We start from the raw sequence: 15,435 nt of genomic DNA, 5'->3' as shown, positions 1-15,435 counted from the left end.
ATGAAGGACCAGATTTTCAAAGATATTTAGGTGCTTAAGATGCAAACAGATGCTTAAAGGTGCTTTTGAAAATTGCACCAGCAGATTAGGTGCATAACACCCACTGATTTCAATAGGAGTTAGGCGCCAAACCTAACTTAAGCACGACTGGTCTATTTCCCATTCCAATTTTCACCAAAACCAATACGGTTCTGCTCACTGATGCCTAGAATATTCCTGGAATTTTGGAATTGCTTGGATGTGGTGTTCACAAGTTCATGTTACAAGCAGAGAAATGCTATCAAGTAGAGTGAAGAACTCACATTACCCAGTAAACAAGTTTTCAAATGTTTTCCTCATACAGATCACTTCTTCAGATAAAGAATATTTCTTCTCCCAACCCGCCCTGCCTCACACCTACAGTACCCCACAGCAAGAAGAGAGCTTAGTGACATGAAAAGGTAATTTTAGGACAGGATTAAGGGCATGGGTGCAAACCAAGTGGTTTAAAAGTGGTGGGTGCAGTCAGTCATTACATGATGATGTACACAGTCTGTGACATCACACTCCATTGCCAATGAAACAATAGTGACATCTCGTGCAGAGAAGTGTAAACAAGAAGCAGGCAGCATTATCTTCTGCAGATATAAACAACTTCTTTGTCTGAGTGATTGGCTGAATAAGATATTATATTACGCCCATAACATCACAGGCCATAGGTGGTCAAAACACCTGACTTTATGGTCACCGCTGTGGTGATGGCACTTCCATATCACTGGTACCTGATGGCCATAGATGGTCAGACCTTTTGGGATTTTTCCTTATATGCATATTCAGAGCCACAAGTAACAGGTGACCCATTTCAGGCGAGTAATATAGAGATTGTGTGACACAGCAGCCAGTCTCTGCCTATAAAAAGGCTGGAGCTGCCAGCAGGCCAGCTTTAGGCCAATTCAACCAATTCCCTGAATCGGGCCCCGCCCTAGAGGGCCCTGTGCCCAAGCCCCAGTACAGTGTACTGGCAAGGGTCAGTGCGCTGTACCGGGTGGCCCGGCTGTAGGGATATTAAAGAAGGTTTATATTAAACATGGTTTATAAAAGAAATGATTTATTAATTTATTGTTAATTAATACTTTATAATGTAAGGTTTATGTTAGAAGTAAATTTGTGATTCCCAACATTTAGCCTCTAACCTGCAAGCCACCAGCTGTATCTGTGTGAAGCCTGCTCAAAGAGATACTTGGTATAAAACTTGTTAAGCTCAAAGAAATACTTTGTATAAAACTTGTTAAACATTAATTATCTCTAAGTAAGCCAAAACAGTAGCTGTTATAGTGTATAAATAGAGATCCCCACCCTCTGTAAGTTTTCATCTCACTTTATCTTTGCTTGTTAAAAGACAGGAGGGTCACATAAATTGGTAACACCCCTAAAGGTAAAAGACAGTGAACTAGATGTAATTAAGATAGAGAATGTATGTGAATGCATGCCTAGTTTAAACAATGAATGAATGGTTAGGAAGTTACCAGCCTGAAGAATTCAGTGTCGGCTGAAGAAGGTGTCAAGTGGGATCAACCAGATGACCCCCACTACCTCAAAGGAAGGAAAAACAAGCATCTGACAGAATGGAGCCAGCCACGTGCTGATTGATTTAGCAACAGCAAAATGAAGCAACTCTCATGGACTGACATAGGAATAAATTCCTATCAAACTGGACTCTAAAGACTGAGGACTTTGAGGGCTTGGCTACACTTACAAATTTGCAGTGCTGCAGCAGGGTGTGAAAACACACCCTCTCCAGCGCTGCAAATTGCGGCGCTAAAGCGCCAGTGTGGTCAAAGCCCCAGCGCTGGGAGCGCGGCTCCCAGCGCTGTCCGTTATTCCCCACAGGGAGGTGGAGTATGGACAGCGCAGGGAGAGCTTTCTCCCAGCGCTGGTGCTGACTACACTTAGCGCTTCAAAGCGCTGCCGGCAGCACTACCACAGCAGCGCTTTGAAGTGCTAAGTGTATCCACAGCCTGAGTCTATGGTTCTGCTGCCAGCCTCCAGGAGCATCAAATGCATCTGACACAGACTTGGCTCCATCCTCATGACCAAGATACCTGGCCAGTAACTTGGCATGAGCAATGTCTAGGCTGGTAACTATAACATCTGTACAGAACCTGAATGAATGATTGTGTGAATGAATATATGTGTGTGTGTGTGTGTGTGTGTGTGTGTGTATAAGGAATAAGTAGTGATAGAAATAAGTAGTAAAACAACGTTGTTTACTGTTGTCTTTTGTTTTGTTATGGTATTTACAATAAATGTGGCATCTTTGCCTTATCCCTCTTAATTAGATCCTGTTGGTTTTATTATATTGGTATAACACGGCTTCCCGGGCAGGTATTTAAAGGGCCTGGGGAGCTCTGGGGAAGTGGTGCAGCTTTGGCGGCTATTTAAAGGGCTGGGGCGGTAGAAGCAGGAGCCCTGGGCCCTTTAAATAGCCCCTGAGCCAGGCTGCTGCTGCTACCCTGGTGGGGAGGGAGGAAGAGGGCAACCACCGTACAGGGTGGGCTGCACCCCCTGTCCGCAGCCAGCCCCTGTCCGCAGCCAGCCCCTGCCTGCACCAGCCCTGCCTGACCGGCCCGTCTCCAGCCAGCCCCGCATTCCCTGCCCTGCCTCCAGCCCCGGTCTCCAGCCAGCCCAGCACTCCTGCCCTCAGCCAGCCTGTCTCCTGCCCGCCCCTGCCGCACACCCTGTCCTGCCCGCACCAGCCCTGCACCGTTGCCCTGCCTGCAGCCAGACCCTACCTCCAGTCAGCCCCTGCCCTGCCTCCAGCCAGCCCCATGTCCACTGATGCCCTGCAGTTCCCAGGGCAGTAACCCTGCACACCTGCTTCAGTGAGGGGAGCAGGGAGCAGCTGGGACCCACACATGTGGGTGACCAGACGGCAAGTGTGAAAAATCAGGACAGGGCGTGGGGCGTAATAGGAGCCTATATAAGAAAAAGCCCCAAATATCGGGACTGTCCCTATAAAATGGGGACATCTGGTCACCTTAGCTGGAACATTTTACAGTTCTTGGTAATAGCAACACAATAGTTACAAAATTACCATTAGCGATAACAACAAATTCATTGCAAGGGTCCACCAACAATCATTTTGTCATCATGCCACACCTTTGTCTCAATACCATTGGGGTTTGCGCTTTAGGTTAACCGTGCATAGGCGGCAGGTTATATACACCTGCGGTGCCGGGCTCCAGGAATATTCAGGGCCGGGTGCTCTGCTCCAGCAATATTTGGAGCTGGGTCTCTCCCCGGCCCTGCCTGGATCAGGCCCCGGCCCTTACCCTGAGCCTCTCCAAAGCCCCAAACCCTCCGCCCCAGCCAGATTTCCAAACAGTCACTAAATTGGTATGTAACTAGCTCACAAAACTAGGGGGGGGGGTTGGGAAAATTCAGGGGGGTGTAGGGAAATCACTGACGGAACCACTGGATTCCCTGACATCTCCAGTTCGCTACCAGGCAGTTCTTGCCATTGGACATCTGAGGTAGGCTATTTTCTGCCATATTTCCTGGCACTGTGATGCCTTCTTATTTGTTAATTCATGAAAGTCAGGTTGGGAGCAGTCTAATGCCTGCAGGGTTTGGCTCACCAGGGCCGCCCGGGGGGAGCAAATGGGGCAATTTGCCCCAGGTCCCGGGCCCTGCAGGGGCCCCCACGAGAGTTTTTTCAGGGCCCCTGGAGTGGGGTCCTTCACCCAGGGGCCCTGGAAAACTCTCACGGGGTCCAGTCTTCGGCAGCACGGCGGCGGGGGAACTTTCGCCCGGGACCCACCGCCAAGTGCTGGGCCTTCGGCGGCAAGTCCCCGTGCCGAAGACCCCAGGCCCCCAGAATCCTCTGTGTGGCCCTGTGGCTCACATGCTGCTCACCAGCAGGACTTCAGCTCTTAAGGATTTGAATGTGTCCATTTGGGGGTTTGTGCTCGAAAGACACAAGATTGGAGGTTGTGGAGCATGCAGTACAATGGAGCAGAGTTCAGATGGGGAGGGAGGTGTCTGGCTAGCTGGCAGGGGAGAAAGCTTGTGGTTTCTCTAAAAGGAGATTTGAACTTATAGCTTTACTTCTAGAGGAGCCAATACTTAATAGAGGTGCAAAGTGAAGGGTTGTTTGCACTTGGGGTTCTAGATTGGGACAATCTCTAGTCATTGGACCCATTTCTTTTACTTGGAGGTGGTACTGAGTCTAATACATGACTTTTCTCTCTATCTTTCTTCTGCCAGCAAGCTCAAACCATCTCTGACCGTGGAGGAAAACTGTGAGCTCCTTGGTCAGTGCTTCAAAAGTTTATTTCCTTCCTCCCTTGGAGAAGATGAAAGAGGAAGACGGACAGCAAAGGATGCTCTGCATATACAAGTACGTGACAACAGTTCTCCTCCGCACCATCCACTGTATTTCTGCCCAGCAGGCACTGGGTGATGGCAGTCACACATGGCCTCTCTGGCAAGGTTATGGTTAGCTTTCCCAGCCCACACACACAAATGATCTGTGCTGAGCCTCACTCCTTCTTTTCTGGTTTCAGTCACTCTACATGAGGTCCTTGGAAGCCCTTGGCAAGCTAGTGGTTGTTATATCCTTGGGGGCAGCCGGTTTAGGAAGCAATCACTTGAGGCCAGAGAGCAGACAGCTTACAAAACTGCCATTTTATTTACAGATAGAGAGCTCACTCAGCCGGCTGAAACTGGCTGAGCTATCCCTATTATTCTAACTCAGTTGCCATAGTAACAAAACCATGACAACCAAAAACACAACAGTAGAGACTTTGCTGGAGGAAGAACCAACCGCAGACTGGTTCCAGGAAATGTCTGATGTGAGGAGACCATTGAACCGTGGTGGAGATTGTTTCTTGTGTTACAGCAGGAAGAGTCAGAGATTTAGGGGTCAAGCTTCAGTTGTGGAGGAATTTTCAACAATGGAGTGAATTTTAGGAGAAAGCACCCAATTCTTCCTGGGATAAGCGGGCATGTGCCCCACTGAAATCCACGGAAGCTATGCCATTTTATGCCAGGGCTGGATTGGGACCAAGTTCTTACAATGTCGTTGACACTACTTGGAGCGGCAAGAAAATCACCACTGCAGTAGCCAAATCGAAGAAAACCAGTTGAAACTAATCACTTCTTCTAAGAGAAATTCATGAATATTGAGTTAAGCCCTGTGTATGGAAACTCATTCAGAGGAAACTTCCTGTTCCTCAGACATGAACAGAATATTGTGAAGGGCTGAGGGTGGGAGTTTGATGCACGTTCAGTATAAAAATGAAGTTATAAAAGGAGCTGGGCTGGGGACTTCTCTGCTCTTATTCAAATTAATAAAAGAAATGCTCCTCTCTGTCATTTTGCCAATCAATGTGGGAGAAGTTGCCCAGGAAATAGACCACAGCAGCAGACATCAAACAGCATGCAATGTGCTAGACAGCTCCCATCAGACAGTCTACAGCAGACATCACATACACGGGCCCAGATTCATCTCTCATGTAACTCCTTTGGCTTCAATCACCAGAGGTGAATCTGGCCCTGGGACTTGTATATCTAAGGGGCTCTTCCATTAGACATGTAATTCCTTTGCTACATGGAGGTCAGATGCTTTGGAGAGGGATTTTAGTGACAATTAAACCTGTTTAAGAGGAACTTTTGGGAGGGATTTTCTGGTACTAACTCTGTCCATTCCCTGCTCTACCAACAGCTCCTCAGGACATGGTTCAGTTCGGGAAGGAGTGGAGAGAGAACAGGCCTTGCAGGCCAGCACCCAGCTGCAGACTGCCTATCAAGAGGTAGTTCATAGCACAGTGAGTATAGCCTTACTCTTCCTTGAGCTGACTTCCTGCTTACATCAGATCCGACACTCAACGCAAATGCATGAAAACTCTTCCAGGACAGCAGCTGGGATCTCAAGGTGACTAACATCCCTCTGCTTCCGTGAGTGAGAGGTTTACACAACAATGCTGTGACCACACTGCGGGCAGACTGCAAGAAGTAGAGGGAGACAACCACCAAACTGATGGCTTATTCTATCATTAGATTCACCAAGTCGACAACAAAAGAGCTTCCACCGTAGTTAACAAGATGCCAAACATGGTCCCCTTTGGCATTCCAGACCTTGGCTCCCATCTAAACATCTCTGTCTTGGAAGAGGGGAGGGATAGCTCAGTGGTTTGAGCAGTGGCCTGCTAAACCCCAGGTTGTGAGTTCAGTATTTGAGGGGCCATTTAGGAACTGGGGTAAAATCTGTCTGGGGATTGGTCCTGCTTTGAGCCAGGGGTTGACTAGATACCTCCTGAGGTCCTTTCTAACCCTGATATTCTATGTCTAATATAGTGAGGGTTACTGGAAACCTGATTCACCATATGTGGGGTTCACTGATCATAAAGGCCCAGATGCTTATCCCCAGGTCAATGTGAATCTCAGGTCTTCCCAAATATCACGCTGTCAGCCAATCCTTAACTAAATCTAAGATTTATTGTTAAAAGAAAGAAGAGTTACAAATGGTTAAAAGATCAATATCCAGACAAGTGACTTTCCATGTTCATAGTTCAGGATCACAACAGTGATGGAATAAACTGCTGGTTTGTAAAAGTCTCTCTGGAATCATCCCAACAGATCAGAATCCAAAGGCAGCTTAGATGTAAAGTCTGTTAGTTTTTCCAGGCATTTTCCAGGTTCTTCCAAATGATTATTTGGAAGATCTCTGTCCTATGGCTTACACTGTCCCTGTTCAACATTTAAGCAGTCTAGAGATGATAGGATCAGGCCCGAGCCTTCTCTTTTATAGCTATTCTACCAGGCTGACAAGCCTACCTCACAGAAATTGTCACAGAAGGCCCTTCCCCCAATGCGGATGGCCTGTTGTACTTTGCTTTGAAGATAATCTTCTATTTCCTGTGCATACCCAGTAAACTAGTTACATTCATTCACATAAGGTAATTAGCCGTTCTTCCATTATAACACAGATAGTTAAGCTGAAGATAATGTAGAAATGATTGGTTTCCTGAAGTGTCTTACATCTTTGATTTTAAGGCTAACTGAACACCTTGCACACATAATTAAGGCAATTAAGCCACGAAAGGGAATTAGCATCTACAAGCTAATTTAGTTACATTGTGAAACTTCTAACCCGGTATAGATAACCACAGACAAATACACTTAGCATCTATTGTTCATTTTGAATGAGTTGATGATTGCTAGTCTAATACATCTCTTTGAAATTCACATGCACGTGAACTGTCTTGACACAGTAGAAGTGCCTCTTGTTAAGTTATTATGGGTCATACACAGGTTGACTGGTCTGCCAGTGTCACAAATGCATTCTTGGTTCTTATGCTCCCAGGATGCTAAAGCTGAATTTCTATGTAATCAGCTAAGAACATAAACCATAAGAGTGGCTATCCTGGATCCCCCAGAAGAATGGTTCATCTACCCAGTATCCTGTCTTCTGACAGTGGTGGGTGCCAGATGCATCAGAGGGAATGAACAGAACAAGGCAATTGTCAAGTGAACCATCCCCTGCTGGACAGTCCCAGCCCCGGCATCTGGCAGTCAGAGGTTTAGAGACATCCAGATCATAGGGTTGCATCCCTTACCATGTTAGCTAGTAGCCAGAGATGGACCCATCCTCCGTGAACTCATCTCATTCTTTTTTGAACCCAGTTATACTTTTGGCCTTCACAATCTCTCCGTGGCAATGAGTACCACAGGTTGACTGCATTGTGTGAAGAAATGCTTCCTTGTTTTTGTTTTAAACCTGCTGCCTATTAATTTCATTGGGTGACCCCTTGTTCCTGTGATATGTGAAGGGCTAAATAACACTTCCTTATTGACTTTCTCTACACCAATCAAGATTTGATAGATCTCTATCATAGTCCCTCTTAGTCGTCTCTTTTCCTAGCTGAAAAGTCCCTGTCTTTATACTCTCTCCTTATATGAGAAGTTGTCCCATATGCCTAATAATTTTTGTTACTCTTCTCTGTATTTCTTCCAGTTCTAACATATCTTTTTTGAGGTGAGATGAGCAAAACTGCATGCAGTATTCAAGGTGTGGAGGTACTGTAGATTTCTATAGTGGCATAATGATATTTACTGCCCAAGGCCGGCTCTACAGTTTTTGCCGCCCCAAGCAGCCGGCTGAAATAAAATAACTACTTGGTGTGAATTCATTTCCTGAGCTCTAGTGAAGTGACATTAATGTATTCTCCATGTTCATCTTTAAAAATCTGGCTTGCTAATGCTCAGGAAAATTTGGAGTCTGAAAAATAAATACTAGTCCAAGGTACTGATCAGAAATGGTTAGATCATTTGCATTTATTAATTTGTTGCTGCTGGATGGATTCAGGCTGCTAAGGGTTACATTTTCACATTGCATCAGCTGAGAGCAGGGGCGGCTCTAGAAAGTAGGCTGCCCCAAGCAGCGCGGAGCGCTGCGCCGCCCTTCCCCGGTCCCACGGCGGGTCCCCTCTTCCCGCGGCTCCGGTTGAGCTCCTGCCGGCATGCCTGCGGGAGGTCCACCGGAGCCCGGACGAGCGGACCTGCCGCCAGTCATGCCTGCGGGAGCTCAACCGAGCCGCGGGAAGACGGGACCCGCCGCAGTCATGCCTGCGGCAGGTCCGCTCGTCCGGCTCCGTGGACCTGCCGCAGGCATGCCGTGGAGCTCAACCGGAGCCAAATGCCGCCCCCCCGGGAAACGGCTGCCCCAAGCGCCTGCTTGGCGCCCTGGTGTCTAGAGCCGCCCCTGGCTGAGAGAGTTGGTGCCATTTGGTATATTTTGAGAAGGTGCCCTTTATCCAAAAGGTAACAGCAGATTTCCTCGTTGTTTTTTAACTTTATGCAGAACCTGGTGACTTTTCATTTAGGCTTATGATGGAACTAATAGAGCATCAAGCTTATCTTAGCAGTGTATTTGCTTTGATGGACCTTGTAGTTTGCACTAATGCATTTTATGCCAATGTTGGCAGTTGAACACAGTGACAGCAAAGGTTAGAGTTTTTGTTATAGCACTTGATGTTAGCTCTAGGAACAGCCCAATCCTGGCACTAAAAGATTAAGAGATGATAGTACAATAACTTGTGAATTTTAAATGAGATCAAAACCAGTTGCTGGCAGGTCCGCTCGTCCCGGGCTCAGGTGGACCTGCCGCAGGCATGCCGGCAGGAGCTCAACCGGAGCCGCGGGAAGAGGGGACCCGCCGTGGGACCGGGGAAGGGCGGCGCAGCGCTCCGCGCTGCTTGGGGCAGCCTACTTTCTAGAGCCGCCCCTGCTCTCAGCTGATGCAATGTGAAAATGTAACCCTTAGCAGCCTGAATCCATCCAGCAGCAACAAATTAATAAATGCAAATGATCTAACCATTTCTGATCAGTACCTTGGACTAGTATTTATTTTTCAGACTCCAAATTTTCCTGAGCATTAGCAAGCCAGATTTTTAAAGATGAACATGGAGAATACATTAATGTCACTTCACTAGAGCTCAGGAAATGAATTCACACCAAGTAGTTATTTTATTTCAGCCGGCTGCTTGGGGCGGCAAAAACTGTAGAGCCGGCCTTGGGCAGTAAATATCATTATGCCACTATAGAAATCTACAGTACCTCCACACCTTGAATACTGCATGCAGTTTTGCTCATCTCACCTCAAAAAAGATATGTTAGAACTGGAAGAAATACAGAGAAGAGTAACAAAAATTATTAGGCATATGGGACAACTTCTCATATAAGGAGAGATTAAAAGACAGGGACTTTTCAGCTAGGAAAAGAGACGACTAAGAGGGACTATGATAGAGATCTATCAAATCTTGATTGGTGTAGAGAAAGTCAATAAGGAAGTGTTATTTAGCCCTTCACATATCACAGGAACAAGGGGTCACCCAATGAAATTAATAGGCAGCAGGTTTAAAACAAAAACAAGGAAGCATTTCTTCACACAATGCAGTCAACCTGTGGTACTCATTGCCACGGAGAGATTGTGAAGGCCAAAAGTATAACTGGGTTCAAAAAAGAATGAGATGAGTTCACGGAGGATGGGTCCATCTCTGGCTACTAGCTAACATGGTAAGGGATGCAACCCTATGATCTGGATGTCTCTAAACCTCTGACTGCCAGATGCCGGGGCTGGGACTGTCCAGCAGGGGATGGTTCACTTGACAATTGCCTTGTTCTGTTCATTCCCTCTGATGCATCTGGCACCCACCACTGTCAGAAGACAGGATACTGGGTAGATGAACCATTCTTCTGGGGGATCCAGGATAGCCACTCTTATGGTTTATGTTCTTAGCTGATTACATAGAAATTCAGCTTTAGCATCCTGGGAGCATAAGAACCAAGAATGCATTTGTGACACTGGCAGACCAGTCAACCTGTGTATGACCCATAATAACTTAACAAGAGGCACTTCTACTGTGTCAAGACAGTTCACGTGCATGTGAATTTCAAAGAGATGTATTAGACTAGCAATCATCAACTCATTCAAAAATGAACAATAGATGCTAAGTGTATTTGTCTGTGGTTATCTATACCGGGTTAGAAGTTTCACAATGTAACTAAATTAGCTTGTAGATGCTAATTCCCTTTCGTGGCTTAATTGCCTTAATTATGTGTGCAAGGTGTTCAGTTAGCCTTAAAATCAAAGATGTAAGACACTTCAGGAAACCAATCATTTCTACATTATCTTCAGCTTAACTATCTGTGTTATAATGGAAGAACGGCTAATTACCTTATGTGAATGAATGTAACTAGTTTACTGGGTATGCACAGGAAATAGAAGATTATCTTCAAAGCAAAGTACAACAGGCCATCCGCATTGGGGGAAGGGCCTTCTGTGACAATTTCTGTGAGGTAGGCTTGTCAGCCTGGTAGAATAGCTATAAAAGAGAAGGCTCGGGCCTGATCCTATCATCTCTAGACTGCTTAAATGTTGAACAGGGACAGTGTAAGCCATAGGACAGAGATCTTCCAAATAATCATTTGGAAGAACCTGGAAAATGCCTGGAAAAACTAACAGACTTTACATCTAAGCTGCCTTTGGATTCTGATCTGTTGGGATGATTCCAGAGAGACTTTTACAAACCAGCAGTTTATTCCATCACTGTTGTGATCCTGAACTATGAACATGGAAAGTCACTTGTCTGGATATTGATCTTTTAACCATTTGTAACTCTTCTTTCTTTTAACAATAAATCTTAGATTTAGTTAAGGATTGGCTGACAGCGTGATATTTGGGGAAGACCTGAGATTCACATTGACCTGGGGATAAGCATCTGGGCCTTTATGATCAGTGAACCCCACATATGGTGAATCAGGTTTCCAGTAACCCTCACTATATTAGACATAGAATATCAGGGTTAGAAAGGACCTCAGGAGGTATCTAGTCCAACCCCTGGCTCAAAGCAGGACCAATCCCCAGACAGATTTTTACCCCAGTTCCTAAATGGCCCCTCAAATACTGAACTCACAACCTGGGGTTTAGCAGGCCACTGCTCAAACCACTGAGCTATCCCTCCCCTCTTGCAAGACAGAGATGTTTAGATGGGAGCCAAGGTCTGGAATGCCAAAAAGGGGACCATGTTTGGCATCTTGTTAACTACGGTGGAAGCTCTTTTGTTGTCGACTTGGTGAATCTAATGATAGAATAAGCCATCAGTTTGGTGGTTGTCTCCCTCTACTTCTTGCAGTCTGCCCGCAGTGTGGTCACAGCATTGTTGTGTAAACCTCTCACTCACGGAAGCAGAGGGATGTTAGTCACCTTGAGATCCCAGCTGCTGTCCTGGAAGAGTTTTTCATGCATTTGCGTTGAGTGTCAGATCTGATGTAAGCAGGGAAGTCAGCTCAAGGAAGAGTAAGGCTATACTCACTGTGCTATGAACTACCTCTTGATAGGCAGTCTGCAGCTGGGTGCTGGCCTGCAAGGCCCGTTCTCTCTCCCACTCCTTCCCCGAACTGAACCATGTCCTGAGGAGCTGTTGGTAGAGCAGGGGAATGGACAGAGTTAGTACCAGAAAATCCCTCCCAAAAGTTCCTCTTAAACAGGTTTAATTGTCACTAAAATCCCTCTCCAAAGCATCTGACCTCCATGTAGCAAAGGAATTACATGTCTAATGGAAGAGCCCCTTAGATATACAAGTCCCAGGGCCAGATTCACCTCTGGTGATTGAAGCCAAAGGAGTTACATGAGAGATGAATCTGGGCCCGTGTATGTGATGTCTGCTGTAGACTGTCTGATGGGAGCTGTCTAGCACATTGCATGCTGTTTGATGTCTGCTGCTGTGGTCTATTTCCTGGGCAACTTCTCCCACATTGATTGGCAAAATGACAGAGAGGAGCATGTCTTTTATTAATTTGAATAAGAGCAGAGAAGTCCCCAGCCCAGCTCCTTTTATAACTTCATTTTTATACTGAACGTGCATCAAACTCCCACCCTCAGCCCTTCACAATATTCTGTTCATGTCTGAGGAACAGGAAGTTTCCTCTGAATGAGTTTCCATACACAGGGCTTAACTCAATATTCATGAATTTCTCTTAGAAGAAGTGATTAGTTTCAACTGGTTTTCTTCGATTTGGCTACTGCAGTGGTGATTTTCTTGCCGCTCCAAGTAGTGTCAACGACATTGTAAGAACTTGGTCCCAATCCAGCCCTGGCATAAAATGGCATAGCTTCCGTGGATTTCAGTGGGGCACATGCCCGCTTATCCCAGGAAGAATTGGGTGCTTTCTCCTAAAATTCACTCCATTGTTGAAAATTCCTCCACAACTGAAGCTTGACCCCCTAAATCTCTGACTCTTCCCTGCTGTAACACAAGAAACAATCTCCACCACGGTTCAATGGTCTCCTCACATCAGACATTTCCTGGAACCAGTCTGCGGTTGGTTCTTCCTCCAGCAAAGTCTCTACTGTTGTGTTTTTGGTTGTCATGGTTTTGTTACTATGGCAACTGAGTTAGAATAATAGGGGATAGCTCAGCCAGTTTCAGCCGGCTGAGTGAGCTCTCTATATCTGTAAATAAAATGGCAGTTTTGTAAGCTGTCTGCTCTCTGGCCTCAAGTGATTGCTTCCTAAACCGGCTGCCCCAAGGATATAACAACCACTAGCTTGCCAAGGGCTTCCAAGGACCTCATGTAGAGTGACTGAAACCAGAAAAGAAGGAGTGAGGCTCAGCACAGATCATTTGTGTGTGTGGGCTGGGGAAAGCTAACCATAACCTTGCCAGAGAGGCCATGTGTGACTGCCATCACCCAGTGCCTGCTGGGCAGAAATACAGTGGATGGTGCCGGAGGAGAACTGTTGTCACGTACTTGTATATGCAGAGCATCCTTTGCTGTCCCGTCTTCCTCTTTCATCTTCTCCAAGGGAGGAAGGGGAAATAAACTTTTGAAGCACTGACCAAGGAGCTCACAGTTTTCCTCCACGGTCAGAGATGGTTTGAGCTTGCTGGCAGAAGAAAGATAGAGAGAAAAGTCATGTATTAGACTCAGTACCACCTCCAAGTAAAAGAAATGGGTCCAATGACTAGAGATTGTCCCAATCTAGAACCCCAAGTGCAAACAACCCTTCACTTTGCACCTCTATTAAGTATTGGCTCCTCTAGAAGTAAAGCTAAAACTTCAAATCTCCTTTTAGAGAAACCCACAAGCTTTCTCCCCTGCCAGCTAGCCAGACACCTCCTCCCCATCTGAACTCTGCTCCATTGTACTGCATGCTCCACAACCTCCAATCTTGTGTCTTTCGAGCACAAACCCCCAAATGGACACATTCAAATCCTTAAGAACTGAAGTCCTGCTGGTGAGCAGCATGTGAGCCACAGGGCCACCCAGAGGATTCAGGGGGCCTGGGGTCTTCGGCACTGGGAATTGCCGCGAAGGCCCAGCACTTCGGCGGTGGGTCCCGGGCGAAAGTTCCCCGCCGCCGAATTGCTGCCGAAGACTGGACCCCGTGAGAGTTTTCCAGGGCCCCTGGAGTGAAGGACCCCACCCAGGGGCCCTGAAAACTCGTGGGGCCCTGCAGGGCCGGGACCTGGGGCAAATTGCCCCATTTGCTCCCCCCGGGCGGCCCTGGTGAGCCAAACCCTGCAGGCATTAGACTGCTCCCAACCTGACTTTCATGAATTAACAAATAAGAAGGCATCACAGTGCCAGGAAATATGGCAGAAAATAGCCTACCTCAGATGTCCAATGGCAAGAACTGCCTGGTAGCGAACTGGAGATGTCAGGGAATCCAGTGGTTCCGTCAGTGATTTCCCTACACCCCCCTGAATTTTCCCAACCCCCCCTCCCTAGTTTTGTGAGCTAGTTACATACCAATTTAGTGACTGTTTGGAAATCTGGGTGGGGCGGAGGGTGTGGGGCTTTGGAGGCTCAGGGTAAGGGCCGGGGCCCGATCCAGGCAGGGCCGGGGGAGAGACCCAGCTCCAAATATTGCTGGAGCAGAGCACCCGGCCCCTGAATATTCCTGGAGCCCGGGCACCGCAGGTGTATATAACCTGCCGCCTATGCACGGGTTAACCCTAAAAGGCGCAAACCCCAATGGTATTGAGACAAAGGTGTGGCATGATGACAAAAATGATTGTTGGTGGACCCTTGCAATGAATTTGTTGTTATCGCTAATGGTAATTTTTGTAACTATTGTGTTGCTATTACCAAGAACTGTAAAAATGTTCCAGCTAAGGTGACCAGATGTCCCCATTTTATAGGGACAGTCCCGATATTTGGGGCTTTTTCTTATATAGGCTCCTATTACGCCCCACGCCCTGTCCTGATTTTTCACACTTGCCGTCTGGTCACCCACATGTGTGGGTCCCAGCTGCTCCCTGCTCCCCTCACTGAAGCAGGTGTGCAGGGTTACTGCCCTGGGAACTGCAGGGCATCAGTGGACATGGGGCTGGCTGGAGGCAGGGCAGGGGCTGACTGGAGGTAGGGTCTGGCTGCAGGCAGGGCAACGGGTGCAGGGCTGGTGCGGGCAGGACAGGGTGTGCGGCAGGGGCGGGCAGGAGACAGGCTGGCTGAGGGCAGGGAGTGCGGGGCTGGCTGGAGACCGGGGCTGGAGGCAGGGCAGGGAATGCGGGGCTGGCTGGAGACGGGCCGGTCAGGCAGGGCTGGTGCAGGCAGGGGCTGGCTGCGGACAGGGGCTGGCTGCGGACAGGGGGTGCAGCCCACCCTGTACGGTGGTTGCCCCTCTTCCTCCCTCCCCACCAGGGTAGCAGCAGCAGCCGGGCTCAGGGGCTATTTAAAGGGCCCAGGGCTCCCCTGCTTCTACCGCCCCAGCCCTTTAAATAGCCGCCAAAGCTGCACCACTTCCCCAGAGCTCCCCAGGCCCTTTAAATACCCCCCGCCCGGGGGAAGCCGTGTTATACCAATATAATAAAACCAACAGGATCTAATTAAGAGGATAAGGCAAAGATGCCACATTTATTGTAAATACCATAACAAAACAAAAGACAA

The sequence above is a fragment of the Mauremys reevesii genome, unplaced genomic scaffold (genome assembly GCF_016161935.1).
Source record: "Mauremys reevesii isolate NIE-2019 unplaced genomic scaffold, ASM1616193v1 Contig112, whole genome shotgun sequence".
Classification (NCBI taxonomy): Eukaryota; Metazoa; Chordata; order Testudines; family Geoemydidae; genus Mauremys; species Mauremys reevesii.
The sequence above is the reverse complement of the archived record's forward strand: the minus strand, read 5'-3'. Positions refer to the sequence as shown.